General features: G+C 38.4%; 1 pseudogene; it reads right to left on the bottom strand.

The window, feature by feature from the left end:
• Positions 1–15697, bottom strand: part of LOC123246922 — a 30476-nt pseudogene extending 14779 nt beyond the window's left edge.
• Positions 15698–16732: the final 1035 nt, after the last annotated feature.

Here is a 16732-nt window from a genome sequence, read left to right as displayed (position 1 = left end):
AAAGTTTGTTTTTTAATCTAAAGAGGGACATGTTCAGATTAGGGTCCTGGGAATATAATTTTGGCAGGTTAATGGATAATAGACCAGGGAGGGAAAAGCCTAAAAACTAGGAGCCCAAAGAGGTGGTCATTGTGAGAGCCCCAGAAGGAGGGGGTGAAGGCTTGAAATAAAATGGTGGTCATACAAGTAAAGGAGAGTAGATTCTAGATTATGGATTCTAGATTATTCTAATCTAGAATAGATTTTGGAGATAGAATAAATAAGAATATTCAGCATCTAATCTCAGATATGAAAAAATTGTAAAGACATTGGAAACTATCTATTGTATCCTATACTTGAATAAGAATCCCTTCTACCATACAACTGACCAATGCTCATCCAATGTTTGTTTGAGAACCTCCAGCAAAGGAGAATATACTTCCTGCTGAGGTATCACAGTCTATGTTTGGATCCCTCTAACTCTTTGAGTTGAGAGCAGAGAATTTCCTGACATCAGGACATAATTCTTTTAGGCCCTTTGCTATATCCACCCATTTTTAATGAATTCTTTAAAAAAAATTTATTTTAAAAATATTTTTCCATGTTTACATATTTCATTTTCTTTCCCTCCCCTCTTCCCTTCCCCCTCCCAGATCCAATACGCACTTTTACTGGGTTACACAAATGTTTTCACTTATTTCTATTTCCAAATTATTCATTTTCGCAATAGAGCAATCTTTTAAAACCAAAACCCCAAATCATATATCCATATAAAGAAAGGACAAGTCATTTGTATTTCTTCTGTGTTTCTACTCCCACAGTTCTTTCTCTCCATATGGATAACATTCTTTCTCATAGGTCCCTTGGGACTGTCTTGTATTAGCAAAGTCCATTACATTGTATTGCTCCATAATGTTTCACTTTCTGAGTATAATGCTCTCTTGATTCTGCTCATTTCACTCTGCATCAGTTCCTGGAGGTCTTTCCAGTTCACATGGAATTCCTCCAGTTCATCATTCCTGTCAGCACAGTAGTATTCCATCACCATCATATACCACAATTTGTTCAGCCATTCCCAATTAAGGGACCCCACCTCATTTTTCCAATTTTTTGCCCCCACAAAGAGCACAGCTATGAATATTTTTGTACAAATATTTTTCATTATTATCTCTTTAGGGTACAAACCTAGCAGTGATATTGCTGGATCAAAGGGCATGCATTCTTTTAAAGTCCTTTAGAGGGGCATAATTCCAAATTGCCTTCCAGAATGGTTGAATCAATTCACAACTCCACCAGCAGTGCATTAATGTCCCAATTTTGCCACATCCCCTCCAACATTTATTATTTTCCTTTACTGTCATATTGGCCAATCTGCTGGGTGTAAAGTGGTACCTCAGTGTTGTTTTGATTTGCATTTCTCTAATTAGGAGGGATTTAGAACACTTTTTCATGTGCTTATTGATAGTTTTGATTTCTTTATCTGAAAACTTCCTGTTCATGTACCTTGACCATTTGTCAATTGCATAATGGCTTGATTTTTTTTGTACAATTGTCTTAGCTCCTTGTAAATTTGAGAAATTAAACCTTTGTCAGAAGTTTTTGTTATAATTTTTTTCTATATTTGTTATTTCCTTTACAATTTTGGTTGCATTGGATTGGTTTTATTTGTACAAAACCTTTTTAATTTAATGTAATTAAAATTATTCACTTGACATTTTGTAATGTTCTCTGTCTCTTGCTTGGTCTTAATTTGTTTCTTTTCCCATAGACCTGACAGGTGTACTATTATATGTTCACCTAATTTACTTGTAATTTCCCTTTATATTTGTCTTTTACCCATTCTGAATTTATTTTGGCATAGGGCATTTTTAATTATTTCTATGCCTTGTGCCAGCAAACTAGTTGAATGCTTCTTCCTTATAACAGTCCCTCAAATAGTTGAAGTCAACTGTCATGTCCTGAGCCTTTCTCAAACTTCTCTTCTCTAGATTAAATACTCCCAATTCCTTCAGTCAGTCTTCATATGGACATATATCTTGTCCTTTCAACTTCTTGGTCTCCCTCTTCTAGATAATCTCCAGTTCATTAAAATACCCTTCCTAAAACAGAGTCTGGAAATGAAGAAAGCACTCCCAGTGGGGTCTGCTGAGGGAAGAAGGCAGGATGATTCTCATTTCCTTATTCTTGGAAGTAGGTCTCTTTCCATGTAGGCCAAGATAGTACTAACTTTCTTGGTCTTCTGATCACTCCATTTACTCCTATTGAATGTACTGTCCACTAATTCTTATGTGATAGATTCAATATGTTGGGATTTTTTTTTTGAAGTGGGTAAAGGAAAGTGAACAAAGGAAAAGAATCAGAGGCAAGTTCAAGATCTTCAGCCTGACTGATTGGAAAGAAGGAAATGAGCAGTTATTAAACACCTACCAAGTGCCCCCACTCTACTTAAATGTTTTTTCAAATATCTTATTCAATATTCACAACAAGTCTGGGAGGTAGGTGCTATTATTATCCCCATTTTACAGGTGTGAAAACTGAGTCAGGAAGGGGTTAAGTGATTTTGATGTGTGCTGAAATGTCCTACAAGACCTGGCAAGTAATTGTACAGAATCAAAGAACACTGAAACACTAACTAGTTGATTAGTGTGGGGCCACCTTTCAGATAAGACATATGAGTTGCTTAGATTCACAATCATAAGAAAATTCCTCACATCAGTCTTTAGACACAACCTAGCTTCTTGGTTGGGGTCTCTGAACAGCAAACACAGGTGGTTTAGTTCCCTAATCACACGGGACTAGATTCAATCTCTACATTCATTGTCTTCCTCAGAGACTGCAGAATCAGGCAAAAATGACCTATTGTTGCTCCACGGTATTTAACATCTCACTAGCATCTCATTTACCTTGCAGTTTGCTCCTCCCAAGCAGATGGAGTGAACCATGGGTAAAGTCTCACAGACCAAAGTGGATCATGGGTAAAATGACATCAGTTCTTTAGAGACACAACTGCCCAAATGGCTCCTTCCTTAGTAACTAATCAAGACCAAAAGCATTCCTGAGAACCCCTATCCTCTACCTTCTCTCTCTCTCTCTCTCTCTCTCTCTCTCTCTCTCTCTCTCTCTCTCTCTCTCTCTCTCTCTCTCCCCTTCTCATACCTCTTTACCTTGATTACTTACTATACCAATGACACTGTTACTAATCTTACAATAAAACATGTTTCCTTTAAATGGAGTCAGATTGAGCCATCAATCAATTCTTTGAATGAGACCCAATTAGTATTGTGCCCATCATTTCTGGACTCAATGAGATCCAGTCACATTAACCACATCAATTTGACCAGGGTCACCCAGTTAGTAATTGTCTAAGGCCAGATTTGGACTTAAGTCTTCCTGAACCCAGACCTGGTGCGCTATCTATCCACTGAGTCACCAAGTTGCCTCTCTTAGGGTGGTGTTCTTAACAGAAATAGGGAAGTTGAGAGGAGAGACCTGTTTAAGGGAAGGACTAGGATTTTAGTTTTTGAATGTGTTCAAGTTGAAGTGCAGGGACTATTTGGGAAGAGATAGTCAGCAGACAATTTTAGTTATTCAATCAATAAACATTCATAAAGCTCTTACAAGGTTCCAGGCACTTATTGGCTTGATTTGAGATGTGAGTTCAGGAAAAGAAAAGAGTTAGGTATATATATATATATATATATATATATATATATATATCCACATATGAATATATATAATACTATATTATATTATTTATATAATATATTATTTAATATATATTATATATCATATATTCAAAAACCATTGGAATAGACGTGATAATTGATTGAACCCATTTGATAGCAGATGGGATGACCAAAGAGAGAAGGCAAAGAGAGAAGAGAAGAGGTCCAACAAAAGACTCTTGGGGTCAATCACACTAAAGTGGGAGGTACTTGAATAATGTCCCAAACAAGGAGACTAACTAAGCAGAAGCAGTGAGACAGGTAGGAGGAAAACCAGGAAAGAGCAGTGCCAAGAAAAGTCAAGGAGAAGAGAATATTTTGAAGGAGGAGGTGGTCATTAGAAGGAAAGACTGTGTAGAGGTCAAAGAAGATGAAAACTGAGAAAAATCCATCAGATTAAGAATCTAATGAATCACTGGTAAACTCAAAGAGAGAAGTCTTGGTGGAATGGTGGAGTCTGAAATAAGGCTTCCAGGAATGGGAAATGAGTGGGAGGTGAAAGATAGGAGTCTGATTGTGAAAGGGAGACAGAGAATAATAGCCTAGGGGTTACGGTCAATGAAGATTTAAGGATGGGGGGCAAACCCAATGCAGGCATTTTTAGGTCCCTATAAAGAAATGCCTTTTTCAAGTAGGGCCCCCATATTCTGGGATGAAATTTAGGAAACAAGTCCTGAGGAAGAATCCAGACACAAAGCAGCCTTGCTGACAATCCAGGCTAACCTTGGCCTCTCTCTCGGGATTAGAATCTAATTCAGTCAAGACTGGGATTAGGCTGACTCCTGGGGACAACTCCAAGAATGGAGTCAGTGACTATGAGGGAAAGTTAGAACAGAGGCTAGCTCTTATTGGCTTTTCCTTGGAAGATCAGGGCTAACTATTCCTAGAGGCAGTATAACTCTCTTAGGGTTCTATATATTTCCTGGTCTGTTTGTTACTTTAAGCCCTTATTTCCTTATATTTGCTTATAATTTTTTTTTTAATCTCAAACAAGGGTTGCATGTTTATTTCAAAAAGAACATAAGAGAGAAGGAAGCAGGCAGAAATCCACGGCCTTTCAGAGCTAGAAAGAACCTCAGAGGTCATCTCTTTCAACTCTCTCCTTTTGTAGTTGGTGAAACGGAGACCAAGAGATGGAAATGTTTTGGCCTCCTGGGATTCCAATGGAGACCTTCGGACTTCCGAGTCTTTCCACTCAAGCATCCTGCTTCTATCTTTATTCCTATCTGCAGAAGAGTTGGGTGAAAGGACAATGAAAGGGAAACTGTGGGTGGGCATGGCCCCGGGCCCTCTAGTCCCAAGTCAGAGAAAGTGAAAACCCTGGACGTGAGCACCAAGAATGTCAAAGAAGTCCCCCCACCACCACTCCCAGCCCTCTTGTACCCATTATCTGAGCTCTGTAGAATTGGCAAATTCTGCAAACAAGTCAGGTCAGAACAATGCTCATGTACTCAGTGTCTACTTTATGCCAAGTACAGCATCTACCATGCAGGGCTGTTGGGAGGATCAAATGAGCAGAAAGGAGAACATGGGGGGAAGATAACATGCAAAGGGCTCGATGGAAGCAAGCCGAATTGCCTTGAAGGTAGAGTAGCCTCAGAGGGAAGGCGCTAAGATTAAGGAGGACAAGGTTAAAGGGGAGACTAACGGAGTCCTGAAGGAAGCGAGGGAAGCCAGGACACAGAGGAGAGGAGGGAGAGAGAATGGGGGACAAGCCCAATATTCAGGCCTTATGTCTGACCTTGTAATCCCTCACTTCGTGCTTCGGTTCCCTCTTCTCCTCTGCCTTTGGCCCAGGTCCTGCTGCAGCTCTGAGGTTGCCCTGCCCCTCCGCTGCTCTTGAGGGAAACCGAGTTGGGCCAGGTTCTCATTGCACAACCCCCTAAAATCAGCCACGAGAACAAATATGAAACATATTTTCTATTCCTTCGAGTCCTGCATCCACAAAAGTTTCAAGTTCTCATCACAGTGGGAGTTTGCTGGACTGGTAGAGTTCAAGGAAGGCTACGGATTCAAGGATTAAAGAAACGTTTGAGGAGCCATTTTAATTACTGCCATTTTTAGGGGAAATGAACAGTAATTAAAGTGAATGTTTCCCCAAAGGAAAGGGCAACTGTGTAATACAACTCTTGCAAATGAATATTGGAAAGCATCTACAATGACCATTAGCAAAAGCAGACGGGAATAAGACCTGATCTGGAGTTCTTCCAGAATTTAAGAGCCCAGAGACACTTACGGAGTGGGAGGATTTTACAAGGACTAATGATGAGTTCTTTCCTTGTGATTTCTCACATTTCTGTTGTTTCGGGGTAACCTAAAGAATCATGGGATTCTAGGTCTAGAGCTGGAAGTAAACTCAGAGGCCGTCTAGCACAACCCCCTCTTTTTTCTAGACTAATGTAATAATGAAAGTAACATAATAAATGTAATATTGATTTTAAAAAGATTGTGGTCACCGTTAATATAATTAACTCTCTGGTAGTAGCTCTTAACAATTAAGTTTTCATCAAAATGGAGATAAAGTAAAAAGTGGGGGATGTAGGAAGGAGACAGAAAATATCACCTAGCTAAAATACCCTAAGCTGAATCAGAAGCCTCCCAAGCCAATTAAGACCAAAAAAGCCCTCGAACTCACAGCAGGCACCAGAGCTCCGGCTCAAGTCTGTGTTCCACCGCAAGCACCGACCCAGAGACCACTCTGCTGCCCACAACATATGCACACAAAATGGGATGCAGGGGAGGAGGAGCTTGGGGAGAGCGAGGCTGGAAAGCGCATCCTACCTACACACTAGGCTACTTATACACAGAGAGATTGAGTGACTTGTCCCGATTCCCACAGCTACTGGCTATTAGAAATGAGATTTGTCAATGGCTTTGTTCCCATCAGTGAGGACCTTCCTTCCACTGCAGATTGCCACTCGCTAATGCCTTCTCATCGTTGGTCATTGTTCAGCTCTCTAGAAGATCTACCCAAAATCTTTTAAAATCCTAAGTTTCCGTTCTAAAGGCTAGAGAGTTGGGGTTAAGGGACTTGACCAGGGACACACAGTTAAGAAGTGTCTGAGATCAGATTTGAACCCAGGACCTCCCATCTCTAACTGATGGCTTTCTTTCCACTGAGCCATCTGGCTGCCCAAACCTTTAAATATCTTGTGGATAGCAATGCGATATTCAAATAATCATTTTATTATTCCTCTCACTACATAACTGGCACCCCACCTCCTAAATTATGCATTCAATGCTACTTCTTGTGTACATGGCATCATTGGCATGAAGAATATCATTTCCATGATGAAGCAAAGGGATCTCCAAATTACTAACTATAAAACTGTGTTTGTATGATCCAGGTAAGTAGCAGCATTTTATGGGGGTACATGGCTCCAGAATTTTCTATATCTTTTTTTTTTACCCATAAGTAGGACTTACCATCTTCCAGGCAGAGGACAGGGGGCAAGGAGCAGAGAGTTGCTCCAATTGAATCCAGGTTCTCTGGTCATCATGTAGAGCAGGGGTCGGCAACCTTTTTGTCCATGAGAACCATAAATGCCACATTTTTTAAAATGTCACTTCGTGAGAGCCGTCCAGTGCTCACAGTGCTGCTCCTGTAACAGTGCCTGGAAAAAAATGGACTTCATGGTTCCTGCAGAAAGAGCCAGATCTAGCCCTCAAAAGAGCCAGATATGGCCCGAGAGCCATACGTTGCCGACCCCTGATCTAGAGCATCCAAAGAAGGAGACAGACAGAGAAACAGATATAGACAGAGAGTATCAAAGAGTGGTGAGAGACGTTTCATTTCTAAGTTGACTTTAGAAGTACCTGCCAACACCATTTATGCATCACATACTTCCACACCACAGCTATCCATCCATCCACCCATCCATCCATCCATCCACCCATCCATCCATCCATCCATCCATCCATCCATCCATCCACCCATCCATCCATCCATCCATCCACCCATTCATCCATCCATCCATCCACCCATCCATCTATCTATCTATCTCTATCTTCATATGTATTTATTTACATATTTGCATATATGTGCTAAATAACATAAACCACTCACTAAATATACCACGTACCAGGTGGCATATAATGGCCACCCTAGAACAATAAATATGGAAATAGGTCTTGATCGATGACACATGAAGAAACCAGTGGGAATGTGTGTCAGCTATGGGAGGTGGGGGAGAGAGAGAGCAAAAACATGAATCGTAACCACGGAAAAAAATTTTCTAAAAAACCAACAAATAAATAAATATAAAGTTTTTCCTCTTAAAAAATCTAGTCATTGATCATATCTAAGAATGTCTCACTCTGCACATGTAGTCAACCACTCTGCCAAGAAGTGCTAAGCATGATTTAGTACCATTTTTGTAGAGTCATGATTGGCCATTGGGGTCAGAAAGAGCCAATCAGCAGTTAACAGACTATGGCTCCAGGGCCAAATCCCACCTGTTACTTGTTTTTGTATAGCCAGAGAGTTAAGAATGGTCTCCATATTTTTAAATACAATTTTTTTTTCAAAATGCAAAAGCCATTCTTAACTAAAAAAAAATAAATGACTAAAACAAACAAAAAAGGTAGTGGGTGGTTTTCTGACCCCTAGGATAGATTATTGTTTTTAAGTTTCTCATATTAAATTTAAAATTATTAAATTATAAAGTTACTGTCTTTATCTAGATTGTTCTCATGGTTTTGTTCACTTTACTCTGCATCAGGTCATATGAGTCCTTTGGGGTTTCTCTGAACCTGTCCCAAGTTATTCCTCTCTTAATATAGCAGAAGGTATTAGATTTCTTGGCCTCTATGTCCAATTATTGACTCCTTTTTTATTACTTTTAATAGTCACAATTTTTACTTTACAAGATGAAAATTTGACGTATGTCTCACATTTCTTATGAGTTATCTAAACATTATATACATATGTAATGTAACAGAAATACATCCCATATTATATATACTTATATATTTTTTTTATCTAAACATATAGTCAGGGGTATTCACAATCTATTCTATTTCATACACCTTAACTATTTAAACAGCTGACCACAGACAATGTAAAGAGCATTGGCGTGATATAAAGCATAATTTCATTTGGTTCATATTATATATTCTTCAAGGTAAAGAAGTTAATGACATTCTGGGTTCTTCAATTTCAGATTAGTTCCTATATTTTACTAGCAACACTTGTGCTATAAAAGATTATTTCCAGGAAATTATTCCATTGGAAAATTGTTTGCATTAATTATGCAAATAGCTAATTACATTTTCAGAAATATTTATAAACTGAGCTGTTTCCCACAATAATTGATATAAAGGTGTAGAAGAAAATAATTAAAAACCACTGACCTTAAAGCTGATATCAAACTGGGCATAGAAATCTTCTACAACTGATTTGCGTTTTGTTTTTTTTTTTAATTTTCTATAGCACTGGCCTCAATTTACTGAAATTTATAAGATTTCATCATATTGTTATTTTTTAAAAGAAAACATTTTACTTTAAAGATCAAAATAGAACCTTAAAGTCTCTTCTTCAACAAGGTTTTTCTCATGGACATATTAAGATTATCCCAATTGCCTTAATTTTTTTTTTAATTTAATTATTGTGTTTGTTGATTCATTTGATTATTTTTAGAAAATTTTTCCTTGGTTACATGATTAATGTTCTTACTCTCCCCTCCACCCACCCCATCCCACCCACACCTCCATAGCCACCGCACATTTTCACTCATTTTTACATGTGTCTTCGATCAAGACCTATTTCCATATTATTGATAGTTGTACTGGAGTAGTTGTTTAGAGTCTACATCCCAAATCATATCCACATCAGCCCATGTGTTCAAGCAGTTGTTTTTCTTCTGTGTTTCTACTGACTTGAATATAAAGAAGGAAACTATAAGTAAATTAAGCAAACACAGAATAGTATACTTGTCAGATCTCTGGGAAAGGAAAGATTTTAAAACCAAACAAGATTTAGAAAAAAATTACAAAATGTAAAAAAAAAAAATAATTTTGATTACATTAAATTAAAAAGGGTCTATATAAATAAAAGCAGTGCAACCAAAATTAGAAGGGAATCAACAAATTGGGGAAAAAATCTTTATAACAAAAAAATCTGACAAAGGTCTAATTGCTCAAATATATAAGGGGCTAAATCAATTGTACAAAAAAATCAAGCCATTCCCCAATTGATAAATGGGCAAGGGACATGAATAGACAATTTTCAGATAAAGAAATCAAAACTATCAATAAGCACATGAGAACGTGTTTTAAATCTCTAATAAGTAGAGAAATGCAAATCAAAACAACTCTGAAGTACCACCTCACACCTAGCAGATTGGCTAAAATGAAAGAAGGGGAGAGTAATGAATGCTGGAGGGGATGTGGCAAAATTGGGACATTAATGCATTGCTGGTGGAGTTGTGAACTGATACAACCATTCTGGAGGGCAATTTGGAACTATGCTCAAACGGCTCTAAAAGAATGCCTGCCCTTTGATCCAACCATACCACTGCTGGGTTTATACCCCAAAGAGATCATAAGGAAAAAGACATGTACAGAAATATTTATAGCTGTACTCTTTGTAGTGGCAAAAAATTTAGAAAATGAGGGTATGCCCTTCAATTGGGGAATGGCTGAACAAATTGTGGTGTCTGCTGGTGATGGAATATTATTGTGCTCAAAGGAATAATAAACTGGAGGAATTCCATGTGAATTGGAAAGGCCTCCAGGAATTGATGCAGAGCGAAAGGAGCAGAGCCAGAAGAACATTGTACACAGAGACGGATACACTGTGGTAAAATCGAATGTAATGGACTTCTGTCCTGGCAGCAATGCAATGACACAGGACAATTCTGAGGAATTTATGGAAAAGAATGTTACCCACATTCAGAGGAAGAACTATATTTTTAGTCTGAACTGAAGAAAGGAGTCTGACCACAGAGGAAATTAGGCCAACTTGACCCAAAAAATTGACAAAATCATTCTAGAGTTTCAGTATTCAAGACAGTCCAAGTAGTTTTCCTCTTGATCCATTCTATCATAGATTTTCTTCTCAGTCAGAATGAACAATAGACTTACTATTGTGTAAATGGAGCTTTGTGCCCCAGGACTACATTCCCCTGAATTCCTTTACTTTTCCCAGAATTCCTTGAATTATATTCCTTACTTTGTGTCCTCACATTTTGTAAATAAGTTTCTGTAAACTCCACCCTCACTCTCTCTTCTTCCTTAGCTCTTCTCCTTGCTCTCTCTGGTGCTCCTGGACTGGGATCCTCCTCTTTACTAAGGCTATCACTTTCCTTTTCTTAAAGCTGATCTTAAACTGGACACAGAAATCTTCCATGACTGATTTGTGTTTTTTGTCTGAACTGAAAAAGGAGTTATTCAAGTTATTATTAAAATCTTATAAAAATATGATACTTGAAGTATTTGGATATTGATTTTCTACACTTACATCTCTGCTACCACTTTGGGATAGAATTCTCAATTTTTTTTAAAGCTCTTGAGAAAAGAATAGGGAGTAGAAAAATTTTGCAAAGTCATGTTTTCTCTCCTGCCACTTCTGGTTCCCTGCTGCTTGTTCCACTGCCCACCACTTTCATTTGCATGACTTAGCCTAGGGGTCCTTGCCATTTCTACTGTCCATGAACTACTGCTGTCTGGGCCCAATTGCCCAAGGGTTCAAGAGCTGTTTAGAAGCAACTTTGTTTTTTCTGCATGGAGGGTAAAGAATAAATCCTCCCCCCACTCCACATGGGTTTTTCAAACCTGACTAACCTAAGAGAGGGCTTTTATGTTCCTAGCTATGGGGGAGGGGACTGATGTATCATGGGGACATTGTTTTTACCCCTGTGTGGGGGAAGGGAGGGAACTTTTCTCCCAAACATTCCTTGTGAGGCTTTTACTCCTAGGCAATGCATACTAGGGTAGTGCCATCTACTGACAGGAAGTAGAGATTGTAAGCATGGCCCCGTTTCCTGTCCATCTCAAACAGCTTCCATTTCCAGAGAGCCTTACCCAGCTCACATAGCTTACAGCTTTAGGATGTCTTTTCTTACTTCTCTTCATGAGAGTTTTTGTGCTGATTAGATACCTTGCAGTTGATAGCTTGACTAATCTTAAGATTCAAGGGGGAGATTCACCTTACTCCCCTTTGTCGTTTTTGGCCTGCCCAGTCTCTGCACCACATCCTATATGGGGTTTGTCCACACTTTGTTCAGTGCAGGTATGGGGCACCCCAGAGGTGTGATCAAAGGAATCTAAATGCATGATCATATTGGGGAGGGGAAGGAAACTTAAAGAGATCTGGAAGTTTATTGATATTAACTTTTTGAGTGCTGTTTCCCCTCCATAATAGTGAAGAAGTCTATTGGAATGGGAGAAAAGGACTTTTGAGTTCAGTGCTACATCCTGTCACATATATTATATTTGCTGATTGTTTTAAGATTTAATTTTCTTTTGTTAAGTTCACATATTAACCTAATCTAATATCTTTCTGTTACACTGAATCATTTTCAGCTACTGTGTTTTGGTTATCAACTATATGTTCTGTTACATTATCTTTATTTATACCTTTCCCCTATGACTGTGCTGAAGAGCATATCATTGTCAAAGCTCATAAACACCTTGCACAAACCCTTTTCCTGGCAAAACCATAAGTCTTTATGGATGCTGGGTTTGTCACCAGATCCATCAAGATCACATGTTGCTTAATGGCCTTTTCTGCCTTTTTGCCTTTGTTAATTGTCACATGGATGATGGATAGACTCCATCAAACTGATTACAACCTGTATACAAGCTTTGGAGAATTTAATAAGTTAAATATCTCAATTGATTTTAATGGGTCTTCAGACATGATTTTCAAATAGCTAGTAGCATCAATACCTCTGACTGATCATTTGCCTGCCTTTCAGTTCTTTGTAACAAGAAGTAAGGGTCCATTTGTAGTTAAAGAGAAGTACAATGGCACTGTTGTATTTCCCCATCTCTTCATTTATTAAAGATGTAATGGATGAGTTATCTTAAGTGATTTTCACTATGTAGTCCTCAACTCCATGTATAATGGGTAGGACATATATGGACATATTAGACAGTTTATATAGGATTCACATAAGTCTCTATATAGCCACTTGCTGTGTGACATTTAAAAAACATCTTTGAAGCTCATGGATACTTGTCACAAATTCTACAGATGTAGCCAACCTTTCAACCTTGGCAAAGATATTTTTAACAAAATCTATTAGTGCCATCATTCCAAAATTTGGCAGAGAAGCCTGGAAAAAAACACAAACCTCTATACTGTAATGAAAACCTTTTGGGTCTAAAATGTCACCAAGAATTATATCATTCTGGGGGCAGCTGGGTAGCTCAGTGGAGTGAGAGTCAGACCTAGAGACAGGAGGTCCTAGGTTCAAACCCGGCCTCAACCACTTCCCAGCTGTGTGACCCTGGGCAAGTCACTTGACCCCCATTGCCCACCCTTACCAATCTTCCACCTATGAGACAATACACCTAAGTACAAGGGTTTAAAAATAAATAAATAAATAAATAAATAAAAGCTTTAAATAAAGAATTATATCATTCTGCTGGAAGGGTAGAGGAAGCTGAAGAGTTACAAATATAAAAAAACTCATTCAAAGCTACTAGACTTCACAGGAAAAATCATCCCCACCTCCCAAATAAGATTATAACCCATTTGAAATTAAGCCTCTTGGGAAATCTCCCTCCCTCTGGTATGAAACTGTAACTTTTTTTATTATTTTTTCCTCGTATGTGCAATACGGTATTTGAGTTTTCTTTTTCTCTCATTTTTTGTACTCAGAGCACATATTACCAGTACTGAGTCTTTTTTCATTTTGCACTAGGGTAAGTTTAAAATGTCCATTAGCCCTAATGTCAATGCATACCCAAAAAGCTTTAAACTATAGAAAGTTTCATTGTTTAATGTTATGGGACTGTGCTTAATTATTCTGTCTAATTCCAAGAGAAGGGAACACAAAAAGAGCCATTGTACAATGCCTAAGAAGCACAAAGTTAACCTGCATAGTGCCAATCGAGCACAAGGTCAAAGAAACCAACAAATCCTAGTGGGATCAAGGAGATTCTGAGTCGAGACAAGAGGACTTGAACTTGTTTGAGGTTTGAGGTTTAAGCTCTTTGACATACATCAGAGGCAGGTCTTCCCCATCCAACATTCTATCAAGCACCTCACTTTGGCTGCCATCCTGGCTCCTGTATCCCTGAGAAAAAAGATAAAATCAGACCATGGAATGCTATTTTCCAATTTGCTGCTAAAATCTAGTCCTTTTTCTGCCTTTCATAGTGTGGCAAACTTTCTGTAGTCCTGGCTGCTGATTGGGTAAATGCATAATTGCTACTACAGGCTTATGGGACATAAATCACTTTAATTGGGCCCTGATTCAAGGACCTATTATAGGTTTATTTTTTTCTTACTTAGATTTTTTTAGACACAAAACTTTGATATTTTATATTTCATCCAGAAATTACTGTTTCTCTTTTATTTGGATTTTTTGATGTTTTTTATTTTCTTTTGCCAATTGATTCATATACCATGCATTCCTGAGCAATCCCTGGGTTTGTCAATATCCTCCTCAGGGGGGAATGTATTATTATACTGTAATGCAAAGTTTAAATTCTTTTAAGAGTAATTTTAGGATAAAAAATTTGCTACCTCCCTGAATCCAGAAAATGATGTATTTGGAGAAGGTGCCATGAAGTTGCCTACAGAAACCACACACAGCACCAAAAGATCCAGAGTGAATGTTAGGATGTGGTGAACTGAACTGAACTGTGGGGAGGGATTGAATGCATTTGTTTTAAATGTACACTCTTACCCCAAAGGGGTGCCCCCAAATTGGCTTTCGTCAATGTAGCAATCATTGGTTTTGTTCTTTTTCTCTTTTATCCCCAAATTATTGTAATTTCTCTTTAGAAGCTGCAATATTGTATGTACCTCTAGTTAAAGTTATAAATTAGTTATGTTTCTATGATCCATTGGGGCAACTAGTCTCCCAAAGGATCCCGGGGGGAATATGTAAATGGAGTTTTGTATCCCAGGACTACGTTCCCCAGAATTCCTTTACTTTTCCCAGAATTCCTTGAATTATGTTCCCTACTTTGCATCCTCACATTTTGTAAATAAGCTTCTGTAAACTCCACCTTCCCTTTCTCTTCTTCTTGCACTCTCCTCCTTGCTCTCTCTGGTGCTCCTGGGCAGGGATCCTCCTCTTTACTAAGACTACCTCTTTCCTTTTATTCAAGTTATTATTAATAAATTCTTATAAAAATATAATACTTGAAGTATTTTGTTATTGATTTTTAAGCTTACACTATCAGATAAAGTAAGTGTCATGTCTTCCAACATTTTAGCACTCATTATTCCATTCCACTTCACATAAATAATATCTTCATGTCTCTTAGTACTCTTGAAATGAATTAGTATACAGTCTTTAAGAGTAGACACCTCCAATTTGGTTTCTTTTGGAACTCGTACTGCAATAATAAATTGTTCATGGAAAGCCTGAATGCTGTGGATAATTTGATAGGTTTCAGAAGCTAATCTTTCATTTTTTCCTCATCTGTTAGTTCTGATAGCTACTGAACACAATTTCAATAAATTTATCCAAAATCTTTCCCACTGCTGTTAAATTAGTGAGTTCATCCCTTATCTTCTTTTACTGCAATTCCAGCAGGTCAAATTCAATACACTGAATGTAGTTCTTAGATCTTTTCTTGTATGAGGTCAAGTCAACCTAATACATTGGTGCTCTCAAACCCTCTTTATTTCCATGCTCCCAGTGTTGTTAAAAACTTCAGGAGCAGATTTGATGAGTTCCATAAATTTACTATTTAATTAAACTAAAGATCTGCTCCAATGAGGTCTTGCCACTCAGTGCTTTTTCAATGATAATTGATTATATGTTCTCTTCTCAATTAATCTTTATTTTTTATATCAGAAGGCTTGTCATACAGAACAGCAGGTAGGGAATTAGGCTTATGGACACCAGCTTCCTCTGGTTGTCATGGATATAAAATCAGAGGCCCTGGCTCTCAGACCCACCCTCTGGAGCTCCAGGCATCTTCTCCCAAGGGACTAGCAGTTTAGCTGTTAGTCCTCCTTCTGGCTCTAGGGTGGCCCTGGATTTGGGTCATTTAAGAAGCTGGCATCAATCCTCATCTCCCTGAACTTATAATCCACTGAACCCCACAGATCTTTGTCAAACCAACTGCTCTCTGGCCATAATTGCCCTCCATCATGGTTGTGGCATTTACTTTTTAAACCCAAGTATAAGAGTAATATTTTTCCTTATCAAATTCCAACTTAGTGGATTCAACCCAATGCCAGGCAAGAAGGCAAGTCAAAGGAATGTGTATTCATTGAGCACCTATTGTGTACCAGGTACTGTGCCAAGCACAAGTAATAAAAAATGTAAACAAACAAGAAAGAAAGATAGTCCCTGCCCATGAATAGTTTATATTCTAACAGAAGAAGACAACTCGCAAATCAGGGGAGGGGAGGGGAGGGGCAGAAGAGGTACTTATATGATATTGAAGTCCAGAAATTAGGATCAGAACCAAAAGGGGAATGAATGTTGGACAGGCTGGGCCACAAAAGGGAGGCTCACCAGTGGGATAAGGAATCAATATAGTAGAAGGATGTTCCAAGGTAAGAAGGCTAGAGGTGCTGAAGAAAGTTCCAAGGTTCAATAGCAGTTGAGACATGGTGGCAAAGTCTTGAAAGTCAAGAGTAAATCTGGGAAGGGAATATTGGTTTTGTCATTCCATGACATCTCCAAATCTGACTCAGAGATTAAATGATTTGTTGATGTCACTCAGCTGGTAAACAATGGAGCTGGGATTCTATTCTCAGTCTTCAGAACCTGGGCCTATCAGGCCTTCTTTAAACTCTGATCTTGTCCTATTCACAATGAGTTCTTGAACCCCTGCCTGTGCAATAATGTCTTGGCCTTTGCAATCCTCAATCCCTCAGACTGAGGAAGCTT

Source organism: Gracilinanus agilis, chromosome 4 (genome assembly GCF_016433145.1).
Source record: "Gracilinanus agilis isolate LMUSP501 chromosome 4, AgileGrace, whole genome shotgun sequence".
Lineage (NCBI taxonomy): Eukaryota > Metazoa > Chordata > Mammalia > Didelphimorphia > Didelphidae > Gracilinanus > Gracilinanus agilis.
The sequence above is the reverse complement of the archived record's forward strand: the minus strand, read 5'-3'. Positions and strand labels throughout refer to the sequence as shown.